We start from the raw sequence: 18,216 nt of genomic DNA on the forward strand, positions 1-18,216 counted from the left end.
GCATGGAGATTTTATTTTCTAATCTAATCTTCCATTTAGGTGATGTACTGCTTTCTTTTGACAGGTCCACTGACCTTATATCCGAGCTCTTGTGTTGTTATTGTTGCTGCACTGTACATTAGTTGGTTTGTTTCTTGCAAATTATTGGTTGTTATTTCTGCAAGTGCAGCATTGACATCTTTTAATGCCTGAGCAAGTTGTTTTTTGGCAACTGTTTTTAGAGCTGGAAGTCGAACCCTGGTGGTTGTTTGGTTCATGTGCTCAGTTATTTTTTGCTTTAGTTCTTGTTGCTTTTCTGTTAAACGGCATTTGTGTTTTTGAGGTGAAGGCAAACAGGAGGTTGCCTGGTTTTGATTTTGAAACAGTTCAGCAACAGTGGTATCCTCTATTTCCAACACCTCCTCCATCTGCGCCTGAGCAACTGCTTCAGTTGGTGGTAATTCTTCTTCCATATCTTGAGCCTGTGTTGCTCTTTGCAGTTCTTCCAGCTCAACTCCTGTGAATACTTTATTTCTGATTATGAATCTTCTCTGGTCTGCTAACCTTTGTTCTGTTATTTCTGTATCTGGATGCTTCTCTTTCCAAATTTTGTACATTCTTTTAAAATAACCTCTTCTAGTTGGACTAGACTTGTAATAGCAGACCATTATTTCCTTGTTGACATTTTTTGTATATTTTTTTCAGTTAAGCGACGTTTCTTCCAGTAGCTTTGCTGTCTCCAGCCCTGGTTGCTCAACTGAAGATCCTGAGTCCTGTAGCCCACTTGCCACCAGATGTCCAGGGACTATAGCCCCTGGCGCGGTCCTTGTTGACCCGGGCGATGACCGATCCGGTATAGATTTATTAAAGTTACGTCTCACCATATTGTTGATGGGAGAGGCACTCTTTGTCTGGCTCCTCTGGTGAGACCTGTCCAGTATGGTTGGACCTCTGGCATAGCTCTCACGATGTTGAAAGGCATAATCTCATTCTGTGTGGGAGACGGCAATGGTAAACCCCTCCCATATTCTACAGGAAGCTCTGTGGTCGCCAGGAGTCGACACCAACTTGACAGCACACTTTTACTTTACTTTACTTTACTTTACTTTACTTTACTGACTGTGAGGAGCCAGGACCCGAGAGATGGTTTAGATCTGCCTGTTCTGGATGAGGTTACACTCCCCCTGAAAGGTCAGGTATGTAGCTTGGGAGTGCTCCTGGACCCTAAGCTTTCCCTGGTTTCTCAGGTTGAGGCAGTGGCAGGAAGCACTTTTTATCAGTTTTGGCTGATATGTCAGCTACGTCCATTTCTAGAGGTGAATGACCTTAAAACAGTGGTACATATGCTGGTTACCTCCAGGCTTGTCTACTGTAATGCACTCCATATGGGGCTGCCTTTGTACATAGTCCGGAAACTACAATTGGTACAGAATGTGGCCGCCAGATTGGTCTCTGGGACAACACGAAGGGACTACATAACACCGGTTTTGAAAGAACTACACTGGCTGCCAATGCCAATATGTTTCTGGGTGAAATACAAAGTGCTGGTTCTTACCAATAAAGGCCTTAATGGCTTAGGTCCAGGCTATTTAAAAGAGCACCTCCTTTGTCATAAACCCTGCCGCCTGTTAAGATCTTCTGGAGAGGTCCGGTTATGAATGCCACTGACTTGTTTGGTGGCGATCCATGACCGGGCTTTGTCTATGGCTGCCCCAGGGCTTTAGAATATGCTCCCTACTGAAATAAGAGCATCTTCTTCTTTGTTTGTTTTCAGGAAGAACCTCAAGATTCTCCTGTTTTTGCAGGCTTTTAATTAGAATTAATTTTTAATAATTTTAAAAACTTGTTTTAATAACTATTTTATTCTATTGTTTTTTATTATGTATTTTAATCTGTGACCTGAATATTTTAAATTTTGTACACAACATAGAAATATGATAATAAACAAACAAACAAATAAATAAATAAATAAATAAATAAATAATCTGATTGTATCTCAAGCCTTTATTTCCAGACCAGAGCTTTATACAAATTGACACTGTAATGGACTGTCCACTCTAGTCTCGCTAATTCCCTACACAAGCCCAAAAGTAATCTTGGGACATTATGCCAATGTTCCAGAATAGTCCGATCCATTAACATTGCTCTGGCCTGGAGTCTGGCACTCTTCCTCCCCGTTCTCTCCAGCTGATTCTGCCTTGCCTGTTGTCACACTGAGGTGTAGATATCAGGGAGGGAGATGGATGGCAAAGGTTGCCCAGAGGCTTAGGTTCTGAGGATGCCACTGTGGGGGTTACAGGCTATTTTTCTGAGGTCGTTTATCTCAAGAAACAGATGCAGATGCTGGTGTATCAGGCTACATAGAAAGTATCTCTCATAGAAAGCACCTCTGCCCACTGCCTCAATCTGGGACACCAGGAAGAGGTTTGTATCCAGAAACATTCCCAGATTGCGCACCTCTTCCTTCTGGAGAAGTATGACCCCATCCAGAACAGGCAGATCAAAATAATCTCCTGAGTTCTGACCCAACACAATAAGTACCTCCACCTTATCTGGATTCAGTCTCAGTTTGTTATCCCTCATCCAGCCCACTATCACCTCCAGGCAGGCATTTAGAGAGATTATGCCTTCTCCTGATGTTGACATGGAAAAATAGATTTGGGTGTCGTCAGAATACTGATAACACCCTGCACCAAATTTCCTGATGATCTCTCCCAGCAGTTCCATGTGGATGTGCATTGGAGGCAGTACGGAGCCCTGAGGAATGCCATACAAAAGTTCACATTTTGAAGAGCAACAGTCTCCAAGCAACACCATCTGGAATCTGCCAGAAACCACCACAAAGCAGTGCTTCCCACCCCGCAACCCTCACAGATGCTCCAGAAAGATACTATGGTCAATAGTATTGAAAGCTGTCGAGAGATGCAAAAGGAACAACAGAGTCACACTCCCTCTGGCAATTCCTAATTGGAGATCATTCCTCAGGCTGACCAAGGCATTTTTCCATAATGACCAGATACTACAGGTGCTTCTGTGGTGTTTGAGACTTATAATTTAAATTTTGTCGATGCAGCACTTTGAAAGCTTAAAAAGTAACTTGGGAAATAAATATTTACTTTTATCTACCTGTATCTGGTTGCAGAATATAATTACTGTTTTGAAGGCGTGTATAGATTATTGGATCAAAGACATGCACAGTTTCACTATGATTTAGTGTAGGTAGTTAGCTTAGTGAGTGACTAACTACCACTGTCATTAATTATAATGAGACTATTAAAGACAGGAGTATAAAACAAATATTTTATTGTTCATTGTTTTCAAGAATCCACTGTGATTTCCCTCTCAATTTACATAATACTTTTTAGGCAATGTAATATTTGTTCACCCAAACACTTTTGAAGGTTGCTATCGTAAACACACTGACTAGATCAGTAATTCTCAAACTGGGTGCCATGAGAGAACTGCCTGCTTGCTTATTTATGTAATTTATATACCACCTAATATAGAAATCTCTAGGCAGTGTACAGTATTAAAACATAATATAAAATATAAAATTCATAAAAAATCATAATAGATAAAAACACATTAAAATTTAAAAATTTGGTTTCAGTTAAAAGTCTGGGGAAATAGGTACGTCTTCAGGGTCTTCCTAAAAACAAACATAGAAGGAGATGCTCTTATTTCAGCAGGCAGTGTATTCCAAGGCCCTGGGGCAGCCACAGAGAAGGCCTGGTCCCAAGTTGCCACCAAACGAGTTGGCGGCAACTATAACCGGACCTCTCCAGATGACAGGGTTCACGACAGAGAAGGCACTCTGTTAAGTACTCTGGCCCTAAGCCATTAAGGGCTTTATAGGTAATGACGAGTACTTTGTATTTCGTTTGGAAACATATCGGCAGCCAGTGCAGTTCTTTTGAAATCAGTGTTACATGGTCCCTTCAGGTAAACCCAGAGACCAATCTGGCAGCCACATTCTGTACCAATTGTAGTTTCCAAACTACGCACAAAGACAGCCCCACATAGAGTGCATTACAGTAGTCAAGCCTAGAGGTTACCAGCATATGTACCACCATTTTAAGGACATTTGTCTTCAGAAATGGATGTATCTGGCATATCAGCTGAAGCTGATAAAAAGCACTCCTGGCCGCCACCTCAACCTGAGAAACCAGGGAGAGTTTGGGATCCAGGAGCACTCCCAGACTATAAACCTGATCTTTTAGGGGGAGTGTAACCCCATCCAGAACAGGCAGATCTAAACCATTAGTTATGTGCCATGAAAATAAAATTAATTAAATAGCTAAAAGCTCTGAGTCCAAAGTACACACCTATAGAAGAAGTTGCCACTCCATTTCTGCCCTGATTTGGCCTTGTCTCTCTCCAATCAGCCTCTGCTTGGGAATGGGTAGTTCTGTCCCATCTATGTATTGGGTATGACTGGAGCACTGAATCTTCAGTCAGTAGCCCTGTTCAGGCATTAAGCAAATGGAGGACACTGACTATACACATAAAGAACTGGTCTTCTGCAGGTGCTGAATTCCATGTTTACCAATTCAGTCCTTGCCTGGTATAATATTCTCCAACATTTCTCCCATGAAAATAGGAACATGCCTGTGAATGTGTGGCCAAGTAATCTTGGAGACTATTCATATAGTTCTGACTATAAGCATGTTACAAATGGAAAGCAGGTATTATAGTGCATGCAAAGCACTTTATTCCTGATTACCAAAGCAAATGAGCAAATATGCCAAAAAGGTGAGGGTGCAAAGGCTTAAAACTGCCCTCTTCCCACACTGGGGCTAATTCAGATCAGCACCCTCACAGTGATCTTGATCTGAATCAGCCTCCTGTGGCTGGATCAAGCTGCTATTTTGAAGAGGGGGAAAAACACATGCAGAAGATGAAGAGTTTAGTGTCTCTCTCATCTATTTTGATTCTTACCTGCCCTTAGAGATCTTATCTTTGAGAAGCTGCTCTTGGTTTGTGCCCTCCCAATCCACAGATACACCCAGATCAGTGACTCATGCAGAAACACAAAAGATGGGCTCTTCTGTGAGCTAGTAAATCTCATTCTCATATACTTTTGTGTGCTCTCCCACCTCCCTAAGCTGTGGGAAATTCCAGAACGCAGAGCTACTTGGATTCTGGTGTCTTCTGAAGGAGAGCTCACTGGAAGTGTATGGCATATGCTAACTGGGCAAAGAGGCACCATTTACCGTGGTGATTCTCTTTATTTAGGAGGGGGAGAGTAACTGGCCCTAACCACCCCAGGCACAGTACTTCCAGTGACTGTTGCTGGTGTTTATCTTATGTTTCGTTTTAGAATGTGAGCCCTTTGGGGACAGGGAGCCATCTTATGTATTTATTGTTGCTCTTTGTAAACCGCCCTGAGCTATTTTTGGAAGGGCGGTGTAGAAATTGAAATAATAATAATAATAATCTTAAAAATAACAACAACAATAATAATAACAACAAGAAACAAACCAACTAATGTACAGTGCAGCAACAATAACAACACAAGAGCTCGGATATAAGGTCAGTGGACCTGTCAAAAAAGAAAGCAGTACATCACCTAAATGGAAGATTAGATTAGAAAATAAAATCTCCATGCTTAGATCATATGCTAGTAAATTGAAAGATATGAAAGACAAGAAGCTGAAGAATGAAAACACCAAACAGTACCTGATCCAAAAATACCACCTAGATTCAAGGAAAATTAGAGAAGTCCTGGAAATAATAAAGCAGCAAATAACAGCAGTGTCAAAGAAGATTAGCAGACATGAAGCCAGAATTACACAACACAGGCAGAATCTCCAATTCCAGTCGAATCAGAGACGTTTCTACCAAAGCATAGAAGGAGAAACTGCAAGAAACCTAGAGTCACCAAATAAAGAAGAAACAGTGCAATTCTGGGGGGAATTATGGGACAATCCAATAGATTATAATAAAAAAGCAGGCTGGATGAAAGAGGTCAAAAATGTAACCAACAAATGCAAGATCTAATCATAACACAAGAATTAATAAGTGAAAGAGCAAAGAAAATTAAAAATTGGACTGCGCCAGGCGACGATGAACTGCATGGCTTTTGGCTTAAACACCTAACAAGCCTTCATAAACAACTATCAAAACAGTTCGATCACATTTTGCAAGGCGGTGATATTGAACAAGGGCTAACAACTGGGAAAACTCATCTCATGATGAAAGACCCAGCCAAAGGTGCAGTTCCAAGTAATTATAGACTGATAACCTGCCTGCCAACCATGTTCAAATTATTAACTGGAATAATAGCAGATGAAGTCATGCTTATTAACTAACAAACAGCTTCCAATTGAACAGAAAGGAAATTGCCCGAACAGCAGAGGCACAAAAGACCAGCTGCTGATTGACAAAATGATTTTAGAAAACTGCAAGAGAAGAAAAACAAATCTAAGTGTTGCATGGATTGACTACAAGAAAGCCTTCGATTCATTGCCTCACACATGGCTACTAAAATGTTTAGAAACAACTGGTGTCAGCAAAAACATTCAGATATTTATTTAAAAAGCAATGAGCATGTGGAGTACACAGTTAACAATCAATGGTGAGACAGTTGGACAGGTTAGCATTACAAGAGGTATTTTCCAAGGGGACTCACTATCCCCTCTGTTGTTTGTAATCGCCATGACCCCACTTTCACAAATACTAAACAAAACAGGCCTCGGATACCAAACATCTCAAACATCCAGTAAAATCAACCATCTGCTGTAGATGGACGATCTGAAGTTGTATGGAAAGTCCCAGTCAGAAATCGAATCACTGCTAAACACTGTCCGTATACTCAGTAGCGATATAGCAATGGAGTTTGGACTAGACATTGTGCTGCATTAATAATGAACAGAGGTAAAATAAGAAAAACAGAAGGAATAGAACTGCCCAATGGAAGCAATATCAAGAACCTGGAAGAGAAAGAACATTACAAATACTTGGGCATTCTCCAGGCTGATAACATTCCACACACTGAAGTTAAAAGAAATATAGGAAGTGAATACATCAGGAGAGTTAGAAAAATCCTCAAGTCCAAACTCAATGGCAGGAACATCATACAAGCCATCAACACCTGGGCTATACCTGTTATCAGATACACTGCAGGATAATAGACTGGACCCAGGCAGAGCTAGAGACGCTAGATCGTAAGACCAGGAAAATCATGACCATCAATCATGCTCTGCACCCCCGCAGTGATGTCGATAGGCTATATCATCCTCGCAACTCAGGTGGAAGAAGAATGCTGCAAGTCCATCAAACAGTAGAGGAGGAGAAAAGAGGCCTTGAAGAATATATAAAGGACAGTGAGGAAGATGCACTTCAGATGGTCAATAATGTGAAACTATTCAACACCAATGAAACAAAGCAGGCCTACAAGAAAGAACAAGTCAAGAACCAAGCAGAAAAATGGAAAAATAAGCCCCTGCATGGCCAATATTTGCACAATATAAGGGGATAATCAGACATCACCAAGACCTGGCAATGGCTTAAGAATGGTTACTTGAAGAAAGAAACAGAGGGTTTAATACTGGCTGTGCAAGAACAGGCACTAAGAACAAATGCAATAAGAGCAAAAGTTGAAAAATCCACAACAAACAGCAAGTGCCGCCTTTGTAAAGAAGCAGATGAAACAGTGGACCACCTGATCAGCTGTTGTAAGAAGATCGCACAGACTGACTACAAACAAAGGCATGACAAGGTAGCAGGGATGATACACTGGAATATCTGCAAAAAATACAAGCTACCTGTAGCCAAAAATTGGTGGGACCATAAAATTGAAAAAGTTGTAGAAAATGAAGATGTAAAAATATTATGGGACTTCCAACTACAAACAGACAAACATCTGCCACACAATACACCAGATATCACTGTAGTCGAGAAGAAAGAAAAACAAGTCAAAATAATCGACATAGCAATATCAGGGGATAGCAGAATAGAAGAAAAAGAAATAGAAAAAATCACCAAATACAAAGATCTACAAATTGAAATGGAAAGGCTGTGGCAGAAAAAGACCAAAGTAATCCCAGTGGTCACTGGCACCCTGGGTGCAGTTCCAAAAGACCTTGAAGAGCACCTCAACACCATAGGGGCCACAGAAATCACCATCAGCCAATTACAAAAAGCAGCTTTACTGGGAACAGCCTATATTCTGCGACGATATCTATAACAACAGCAACAACATTGACAATAAAATTCTGGCATCCCAGGTCCTTGGGAAGGACTCGATGTCTGGATAAAACAAACCAGTCAATAACACCTGACTGTGTAAAATAATAATAATAATCTTTGTAATATCTGTTTTTCCACATACACAAACTATTAGATGGAGCTGAAAAAGAGCACACAGAAGTTCCCTGTCAGTCATAGGGATGTGCGGTTCGGTCCGGATCCGGACCGGTTCGTCCCGAACCGGTCCGGATCCGGCGGCTCGATCCCGGACCGAATCGGGCCCTTCCGGGACCGAGCCGGCCCGAATTCGAGCCGGTTCGGGAATGAAATTGAGTCTCTGAGTGTCTCTTTAAAGTTCCAAGTGTGTCCTCCATTTTGTGTCTCCTTCCCGAAACTTTTGCTCCTCCTTGCATCCATTTTGTGATGCTATTTCCAGGCATTGTATTGGCTGCGCTATTGATCCTTGATTGGCCAGAATGAGTCCTTTGGTCTGGTAGGCTGCTTGGCTGTTGCACTGTTGAGAGCTGGCACCCTGTTGGCCGTGGGGGGAGTGCAAAGGTGGGGGCTCCCAAAGGAGGGAATTTCAAACCTATATAAACCCAAGCCTCTTCTCTGGAAACTTCTCTTGGCTGCAGTTGTGGGATCATCTCTGAGACCTGCTTGCCCTTTGCTGGCTGCTCTGGTGTCTCTGTGAGTCCTGACTGTGTCCTGTGTCTCTCTGTGTGTGCTCTAATACTTTGTCCACCTGCCCTTTGTGACTCTCTGTGTGTCTCCTCTCTCTGTCTGTCTCTTGTCTGTATACTGTGTGTTACTTCACTTTACTTTCTTCTTAATTTCCCCCAATTTTCCCTGTTCCTTGTCTGTCTGCTTTTCTCCCCCCCCTCCCCCCCTTTCCCTTCTCATCCTTTGGGCCTACCCTCCCCCTCCCCCACTCCCACCCACTGCATCCTCATTGCTTTAAAACTTCTTCCATTAATTATTGCTCTTTGTCCTGCCTTGTTTTTGTCCAACTTTTTGATTTTCACATTGCATTGCATTGGTTTCATTTATATATTGCTTGCTGGTTTTGCTTAAATTGTACCATTTTGTTTGTTTCTGCTGACTGCTGCTGCCCTGCGAGTTGGTTCCCTGAATCCCTCCCCCCCACCCCCAGAGGATTCTGTTGTTGTTTCTTGTTGTCCCATATAATCAGTTTTGGTTCCCTGCTCCCAACTTGCCCCTCCAAGTCCAACCACACCCCACCCCAACCCCACCCCATCCAGCCTTCTCCCAAGTTTGCTGCTGCCAAACAGAGTCCAGTTTTCTTTGCTTGCAGTTCCACTTATTCATTTGCTATTATTAATTTGCAGCAATTGTGGTTTCATTGTCTCTGTTCACTTAGTGGCCCCCCTCAGAGTCTGTGTTTGGTTCCCCCTCCCCACCCCCCCCACCCCCAAGTTTTTTCTGCTGTTTAGAGTCTTTCTTTTCATTTTTTTTTTAAACTTCTGGCTTGTGTTCTCTTGATATATATTGCTTTATATATTTTGCTACCCTCCTCCTCCTCCTCCCCCCCCTGCCTGCCCCCCCCACCCTCCCTCCTCCCAGACCCTAGCCCAGGCCCAGCTCCTCCCCCAACCACCCCATCCAGCCTAATCGCTGCTGCTGCCCGAGTTGTTCCAGTTTCTCCTTTGCTGTTTGTTGTTGCCCCCTCCCCTTCCCCCCAACACCCCTCTGCCACACACTAGCCCCCAACCACACACACCCTCTCTGCTCCCCCCACCCCACCTCTTTTTCTCCTTGCCCCTGACTCTCTCCACTTACCCCAGGCCCCCTGCCACACACTAGCCCCCAACCACACACACCCTCTCTGCTCCCCCCACCCCACCTCTTTTTTCTCCTTGCCCCTGACTCTCTCCACTTACCCCAGGCCCCCTGCCACACACTAGCCCCCAACCACACACACCCTCTCTGCTCCCCCCACCCCACCTCTTTTTCTCCTTGCCCCTGACTCTCTCCACTTACCCCAGGCCCCCTGCCACACACTAGCCCCCAACCACACACACCCTCTCTGCTCCCCCCACCCCACCTCTTTTTTCTCCTTGCCCCTGACTCTCTCCACTTACCCCAGGCCCCCTGCCACACACTAGCCCCCAACCACACACACCCTCTCTGCTCCCCCCACCCCACCTCTTTTTCTCCTTGCCCCTGACTCTCTCCACTTACCCCAGGCCCCCTGCCACACACTAGCCCCCAACCACACACACCCTCTCTGCTCCCCCCACCCCACCTCTTTTTCTCCTTGCCCCTGACTCTCTCCACTTACCCCAGGCCCCCTGCCACACACTAGCCCCCAACCACACACACCCTCTCTGCTCCCCCCACCTCTTTGGACCGCTGCTACTGCTGTGTCCTCCCCCCACACCTGAATCCCCCCTCCCTGCTGCGCTGCGCTTCTCCTCTCTCCTCTTTCTCTCTATCATCTCTCTTTCTCCTCTCTCTCTCTTTCTTTTCTCTCTCTCTCCTCTCTTTCTCTTTGTCCCTGCCCCCCCTCTCTTTTCTCTCTCTCTTAGTCTTTTCTCTCTCTGCTCCCCTTCACTTTCCACCTCCTCTCCCACAGCTGCAGCCGCACACAGTAGCCTACCCACCTGGCGGCTGCCATCGGTTTTTTTTTTCTTTTTATAGTTTTTGGTTGATTTTGTCTCTGCTTGGGGGTGAGTTGAGCGACACAAATAGTGTTGTCTCCTCACTTCTGCCCCTCCATTGTTGTTGAACTACCCCGGTTGCCTGTGTGCCTCGTGCGGCCGCCCTGCTGTGTCTCAGCCCAGGGTGGCTGGCTGGCGGCGGCGAATCCGTGACCAGCAGTGAGCGGCAGGAGAAGGACCGGAAGAAGAGGGGTTAGTGCGTGTGCGATTGTGCACCTTTTGTTGCCCCTTTCTCTCCCTAGCTGGCGGTTTTAAATAGGGACACCCCTATTCTGAAATGCATTTGGGTGTGGGGAGGAGGGAGGGAACCTTGGAGAGGAGATGTACTGTTGTAACTTGTGTCTTCATGCCCATGCCCAATAAAGAAATTGCTGCTGTGTGTTGCGTTGCATTGCATGCGTCTTGCAGGTGGTTTTTGAACAGGTGCCTTCCAGAGTGCTTCCTTGCCTCTGGGGCAGTCTGAGTGGGGTCCAGGGTTCTGATGCGATGCTGCCACTACATGCTGGGCCCATGCCATGCCAGAGTGCTTCCTTGCCTCTGGGGCAGTCTGAGTGGGGTCCTGTCTGGGCTCTGATGCTGCCACTACATGCTGGGCCAATACACACGTATGATGATGATCATGATGTTCACTCCATGAGGCTGCCATCAAGTGTTTGCTGCTGCTTGCTTGCCATGGCATTGGGCAGGCAGAGTCACAGAGTGGGTGGGTTCAACCTCTGTGTTGGTGTGACTGGGTTCTGGTTTTGGTTGTGTGCAATTTAGAGTCACTAAATAGGCTGCATTGAGTTTGATGCTCCCCCCACAGGAGCATTACTTGAGAACCACCCCCCAGAACCCACACTTTGTGTTCCAGTTCACTAAATAAGGGTTTCCTCCTTTGATCTGCAGGTTCCTAAGCGTTGACTGCATCCCTCCCCCACCCCCGGTAGGTGCTGTGCCCTCCCCCCATCCACTCTCCCCCCCAAAAAAAGTTAAAAACTTGCCACCCACACCACAACTACTCCACCCAACTGCCCGTGCCACCCTCCCACACCGGGGTTCCACCCTTTAACCCCCTATTTTTGAAAAAAAACACCCTCCCAGACCCATCTCCCCAATTGGCTTGGTGGTTGACTCCCAAATTCAAAAAGGACACCCTCCCCCTCACTTCGATTGGCTTCCCCCCCCCCCATATCAAAAAGTCTTCCTTTCCCCCCAATTGGCTTCCTTTTTTGAAAACAAACTTCCCCCCCGCCGCCTCCAAATCAGCTGCCTTTTTTTTGGCCCCTAAGCCCCTCCAAATTATTTTTTTGACCCTGTCTGGCCTTCCTCCTAAAGTCTCCCTCCTTCTGACCTAGCAGCATGTCTGAGCGCCGTGTGGCGGGCAGGGCTCGCTCAAGGCTGGCAGGCAGAGGTGGGAGAGGCCAGGTGCGGGGTGCGCCTGCGGCACGGGGAGGGAGAGGACGCGGGGAGCCTGAGGACACCCCAGTTCTCCCCATTGGAGAATTCTTTGCTCCGGCCCCATCTTTGGTGCGCAGGATTCAGTTCCCCACGCCTGCTGCCACCAATCGCGGCAGAGGCAGAGGCACCGTTAGGGCTGTGGCGGGTCCCTCCTCGCCGGCGGCACCAGGTGCTGCTGAGCTACCACCAGTTGTTGAGGTGGAGGAGACTGTGGAGTTGGAAGAGCAGGTAGAGGGCGGTGAGGACCGTGCGGCTGGCAGCGATGCAGCCAGGTTCTCCCTCCCTCTGGGGCCCCTTCCCCCTATCCTTTCGCCGCTCAGTGGGCCCCCCCCTCGTGAAGCCCGACACTCTGGTGGGGAGCGGTCTGGCGAGGTGGTGGAGGAGAGGCCTGCCTCTCCGATGCCAGTTGAGCCGGGCCCTTCCTCCGCTGTGGAGGGCGGAAGGGGCGGGTTGGGTGGCAGCAGTGGGCAGGCAGCGGCGGCCACCCCCCCCCCTAGGACTGCAGCCACCCTGCGAGAAACGGCCTAGGACGGCGCCCAGGGCGCAGGAGGCCAAGGGCAGTGGTGCATGGGTGCATTTTGAGGTCCCTCAAGATGACCCATTCCACGCCCGCTGTGTCCACTGCAGGATGCTTGTCAGCCGTGGAAGGGACCCTGCGCACCTGGGTACGACGCCTATGTGGAGACACCTAGAGCGTCACCACCCAGGTCTCAGGGGACAGGCTGGCAGCGCTAGTGCGCCTTGTGCATCTGCCACTAGGGCGGGCAGCGGCAGTGTGCCAGCCAGCAGGCAGGCTACACTGCCCGTCCAGCGGTGGACGCAGTCCTCGGGCAGCCAGCGTATTGTTCGCGTGGACCATCATCACCTCACCCGCCTCATAGGGGAGATGATTTCCACTGATGACCAGCCGTTTCAGGTGGTCGAGAACAACGGCTTCCGCCGGATTCTCCAATACCTGGCTCCCGAATACGTCATCCCCTCAAGGACCACGTTCAGCCGGAACGTGGTCCCCTCCCTGTACCGCCGGTGCAGGGAGCTCGTGTCGGCCGAGCTGTGTGCAGCTCCGGCCGGGACAAGCGTGCATTTCACGACTGACCTCTGGACCAGTGTCAGTGGGATGCACGCTTCTTTCCTGGCCCTCACTGCCCACTGGTGGGGACCGGAGAGTGAGGGGACCTCCGCGGGCGATGCTTCCGGGTCCGGCGCGGCTCCCGCTGCACTACGGCACAGGTGGGCCGTCCTGCACGTGGAGACAATGGACACGAGGCACACCGCGGAGGAGGTGGCGGCCGTACTCGACCGCCAGATAGAGGAGTGGATTGGCGGGTGTCCACACCTCTCCCGCGGCTTCATTGTCACCGACAATGGAGCCAACGTTACCGCCGCTGTCGAGACAGTCATGGACTGTGTGAACATACGGTGTATGGCACACACGCTCCATCTGACCATCAGGGACGCCCTTGGCCTTAAGGAGCTGAAGGCGTCCCAGGAGAAGGGGGCCCACCCCATCCCAGCTGCTGTTGCTGCCACGGCCACGCTTGTGGATAAGTCCCGCAAGCTGGCTGCCCACTTCCACCGCAGCGAGAAGTCCAGGAGACTGCTTCGCCAGAAGCAGGATGACCTTGGCCTTCCTCGCCATCTCATCCCTACGGATGTGGAGACGCGGTGGAACTCCACCTTCCTCCTGTTCCAGCGCCTGTTGGAGCAGGAGAGAGCCCTTGTCGCCCTGGCGAGGGACGAGTCCTTGGATGTCTGCGACTTCTCGAACGCAGAGTGGAAGCAGATGTCCGAGGCGGTGTCGGCACTCGAGCCCTTCCAGCTTGCCACGAAGGGCTTGTGTGGCGACACCACTCCCTTGAGCCAGGCGCTGCCCACAGCTGTTGGTCTCGAGAAGCTGATGGGTGGACTCCATATCTCTCTGACCACACCAGAGGGTCGTGCTCTGGCTGGGAGGCTGAGGTCTGGGGTTGACAAGCGGCTCGTTGATGTGCTGGGAGACAGGGAGGAGTATGTCCTCGCTTGTCTCTGTCACCCAGCCCTCAAGGGCAATGCCGTGAGTGCCGACGACTTGCCCAGGTGGAAGGGCATCCTGGTCGAGAAGGTTAGGGAGGAGGAGGCCGCTAGGGCCCGCAGAGACCAGGGTGTTGGTGGTGGTGCGGGGGCAGCCCTCGCGGCCCAACCCGCACCCAGCAGCAGCATGGGCGGCCAGCCGGCGTCAGCTTCCCCTTCCCCTCCCTCTTCCCAGTCCAGCAGCGCGGCATCCCAGGCGGCGCCATCGCAGCAGCCATTTGCTACCGACTCGAGATCCGCCCAGTGGTTTCAGTGGTTCTGCTATGGCGCCATGCCTGGTATGCGGGAGGCTCGACCTGCCAGGCCCCCCTCCAGTGCTGAGCAATGCGTTGCGCAGTACTTGGAGGAGCCTGTGGAGGGAGACGGCGTGGACTGCGCACAGTTCTGGGCGAGCCGCCGCCAAGTCTGGCCGGACCTGGCGGTGGTGGCTGTGCGCCTCCTCTCCTGCCCCCCAACCAGTGTCCAGAGCGAGCGGGTGTTTTCACGTGCCGGGGACGTGGTGACACCCTCTCGCTCCCGCTTGGACCCTGGTCTGGTGGAGCAGCTGGTCTTCCTTAAGGTGAACCTCCCCCTGTTGGGCTACCCCAAGCTGGAGTTTGAGCCGGGCGAGTGATTACCGTGGGTTGCCCCATGGTTGGTCACCTGCCTGGCTCGACCTCTGTGCTTATCCCTCCCCTCCCCCCTTCCACCTCTAGCTGAGCTGACGTGACAGATGCTGAGCCGTGCCAGCCAGTCGCAGCGTGTAGTGTGCCCACACAGAGATGCAGTTGTAGTAGTAGTTGTAGTGCTGCGACTGGCCAGATGTTTACAATGCCCACGCCCACCTAAAAAGAAACCCAATGCTGACCAGCACAGGCCCTTTATCTATCCACCTGTCAGCATTTGGGGACCTGGCGTGGGCACGGCACACCCCCCCAAAGTAGCACAGCCCACGGAGTACTAGACTTAGCGGCAGCGGCGGGTATACGTTCTAAAATGCAGTGTAGATATGTAAATACTGTATGTAAATAAACATGTAAATAATTTTTTCTTTAAAAACCCCATGTCAAAATCAAGCCTCAAAATTATGCAAAAGAAAGAAAAAAAGGTGACAAAGGGAGAACAAAATGATGAATGCCAAATGAATTGATTTTATTGAAAATGTTACCAGAAATCATGTGTGGGGGGCTTGGTTTACATGGAGAAAATGATTGGGTGATTTTTTCAAATGAAACGAATGAATTATTATCATCTTATGTTCATCTTGATTGTGGTCACTGTTGATGTTGGCTGATGGCAAAAAACCCAAAACCATCAGAATAGCAATGAACTGGCTGCCAACACAACATATTGATTGATAACTGTGCAGGGGGGGAATTGGGTCTGTGTGTGTGTGTGTGTGGTGCAGGCTCAGTCTGTCTCTTCCTGTTGTGTGTCTGTCTGTCTGTCTGTCTGTGTGAATGGATACCTAGCACTGTCTCTGTGTGTGGATGCTTTCTGTGTGTAGTGTGGTGTGTGTCTGTCTACATGTTTTTTTTCCTCCCCCCCATGCCTCCCTCCATCCTTCCCCTCTCATCCTCTCCCCTTCCTCTTCACCACCTTCCATCCTCCCTCCCTTCCAGCCCACCACCGCCTCACCTGCCCCCAACCCCGGTCTGGCAGATGATGAGAGTCTGGTCTCTCCCACCGAAGCACACACGTGAGCACGTGTGTGCACAAATATGTGGCTGACCAACTCTGAGCCGGACCCTCCCCCCTTCAATCCCCTCTACATCCCTCTCCCCCTCCCCTTTCCTCCCCCCTGCCTCCCTGCCTCCCTCCCTGCCTCCCTCCCCCCTCCTAGCTAGCAGCGCACACATACACACACAAAACACCTGTGGTGGCAAACACCACCAGCACACATGCACTCACACTGGTGCCACCACCTCTGCCTTGGGCCTCTGTGTCCTTGAGCAGATATGTGGTGGTGGACCAGAGAAGCATTTCTTTCCAGCAAGGCAAAAGGCATGCACTCACTGCACACACACACACAGACACGAAGAGGTGAAAAGACGAGAAGAGGCAACTTCTAGAACCAGCAGCAGCAGGTGAGTGTCGTGTAATTGTGTTGCTTCCCAAGGCCACTGCCCATGCTCAATGCTCAGTCTGCTGAAACTAAAGAACTAGCTACAATCACCCTTCCTCACACGCAGCTCAGCTCAGCTCAGCTGCACAGCACACTGACTAACTAGACACTACAGCTGGTGGTAGAAAAAACAGAAGTCTAGATTCTAGAAGATGTCCTGGTGGATTTTAAACTTTCAAATCTGTGCTAGGATTGCCTTGCCCGCCTCCTCCTCCTCCTCCTCCTCCTGCCTGTAATTGTGCCCTCTCCCCTTGCAGTTGCGCCGTCGTGATGGGTTGGTGATGTGCGTGCGCCGTCTACTTGTTAGCTCTCTCCTCCTCATGTTGGCTGGGCTTGCCAGGCACTGGCTGGCAGCAGCTGTTGGCTGTGTGCTAGGCTCAGGCTGTGGCACGCGTGACTGGACTGGGAATGTTATTGTAGCGGCAACACTGGTTGTGGTGGTAGCAGTAGTAGCTGTTGTTGTTGCTGGGCTGGTGGCTGCTGGCCTGTGCTGACTCTGCGCACTTGGTCTGGTCTGGTAATTTGGATGCAGATGTAGGGTGTGTGTGCATCATCCATGGGGAGCAGCAGAGCAGAGCAGAGCAGGTTGGCTGGCTTCTGTCTGTCGGGCCTAGTCAGTGGCAGGCACTGAGTGAGGCGGTGGTTTCTTTGGGCGTCACATCACCCATCATGCAGAGCGGCAGGTCTGCTGCTCTGCTGCTCCGCCTCCTGCTTCTTCTCTGTGTGTGCTGCTCTTGTGCTTAGTGTGCTGCTCCGCTGCTGCTGCTGTGCTGGCAGGCAGCACAGCAGTGGCCTTTTTGTTAGATCAGAGAGTGGGTGTTGTCTCTCTGAGTGTCCTCCTCTTACTTGCTTGGATAGGAGTGGTGGTAGTAGGTAGGCATTAAGATGGACTGACTAGGTGTTACGTGTTAGGGCGCCCAGAGAGAGGGGCCAAAAAGATGGGGTGGCAATTGTTGGGTTGCTCCTAGTATTATTGGTGAATTTTTGAAGAAAATTTTTTTTCCATTGGCTAGAATGGGGGTTTGGGGCTGCCCCAGACCCGCCTCTGTGGGGTGGCAGCACCGCCAAAGTGGGTCCGGGGCCATGGCAAAAATGCCCTCAGTCCCTCCCAGCAATCCCCGTAGAGATAGGAGTGATGGTTCTGTTGTTTTTCTGAGGTGTTCTGAGTGAGTGTGGATTCTGTGATAGCAAATGAGAGTGGATTCATGGTGTCTCATTGGAAATCTCATTAGCTATCATAGAATCTACATTCAGAACACCTCATAAAAACAACAGAACCATCACTCCTATCTCTACGGGGATTGCAGGGAGGGACTGAGGGCATTTTTGCCATGGCCCCGGACCCACTTTGGGGGTGCTGCCACCCCACAGAGGCGGGTCTGGGGCAGCCCCAAACCCCCATTCTAGCCAATGGAAAAAAAATTTTCTTCAAAAATTCACCAATAATACTAGGAGCAACCAATTGCCTTGGGATTTTTGGGGTGGAGGACACCCATGGGTGGCTACCACCCACCCCAGCTTTTTTGCCCCTAAGGGCTCCACATTGTGAGTTATGGGCAAGAATTAATTTTTTAAAAAAAAATTGTAAAAAATCAGAGGAAGGTCCAATCGACTTGAAATTTGGGTGGCAGGTAGAACACAATGTCCCCTTCAAAACCAGCCACTTTTTGTGATCCGAACCAGTTCGGTTCGGATCCTAACCGGTTCGAAACCGAACCGGACCGGGGGGGTGGTCCGGCAAAACCAAAACCG

Source organism: Hemicordylus capensis, chromosome 1, assembly GCF_027244095.1.
Source record: "Hemicordylus capensis ecotype Gifberg chromosome 1, rHemCap1.1.pri, whole genome shotgun sequence".
NCBI classification, from domain to species: Eukaryota; Metazoa; Chordata; class Lepidosauria; order Squamata; family Cordylidae; genus Hemicordylus; species Hemicordylus capensis.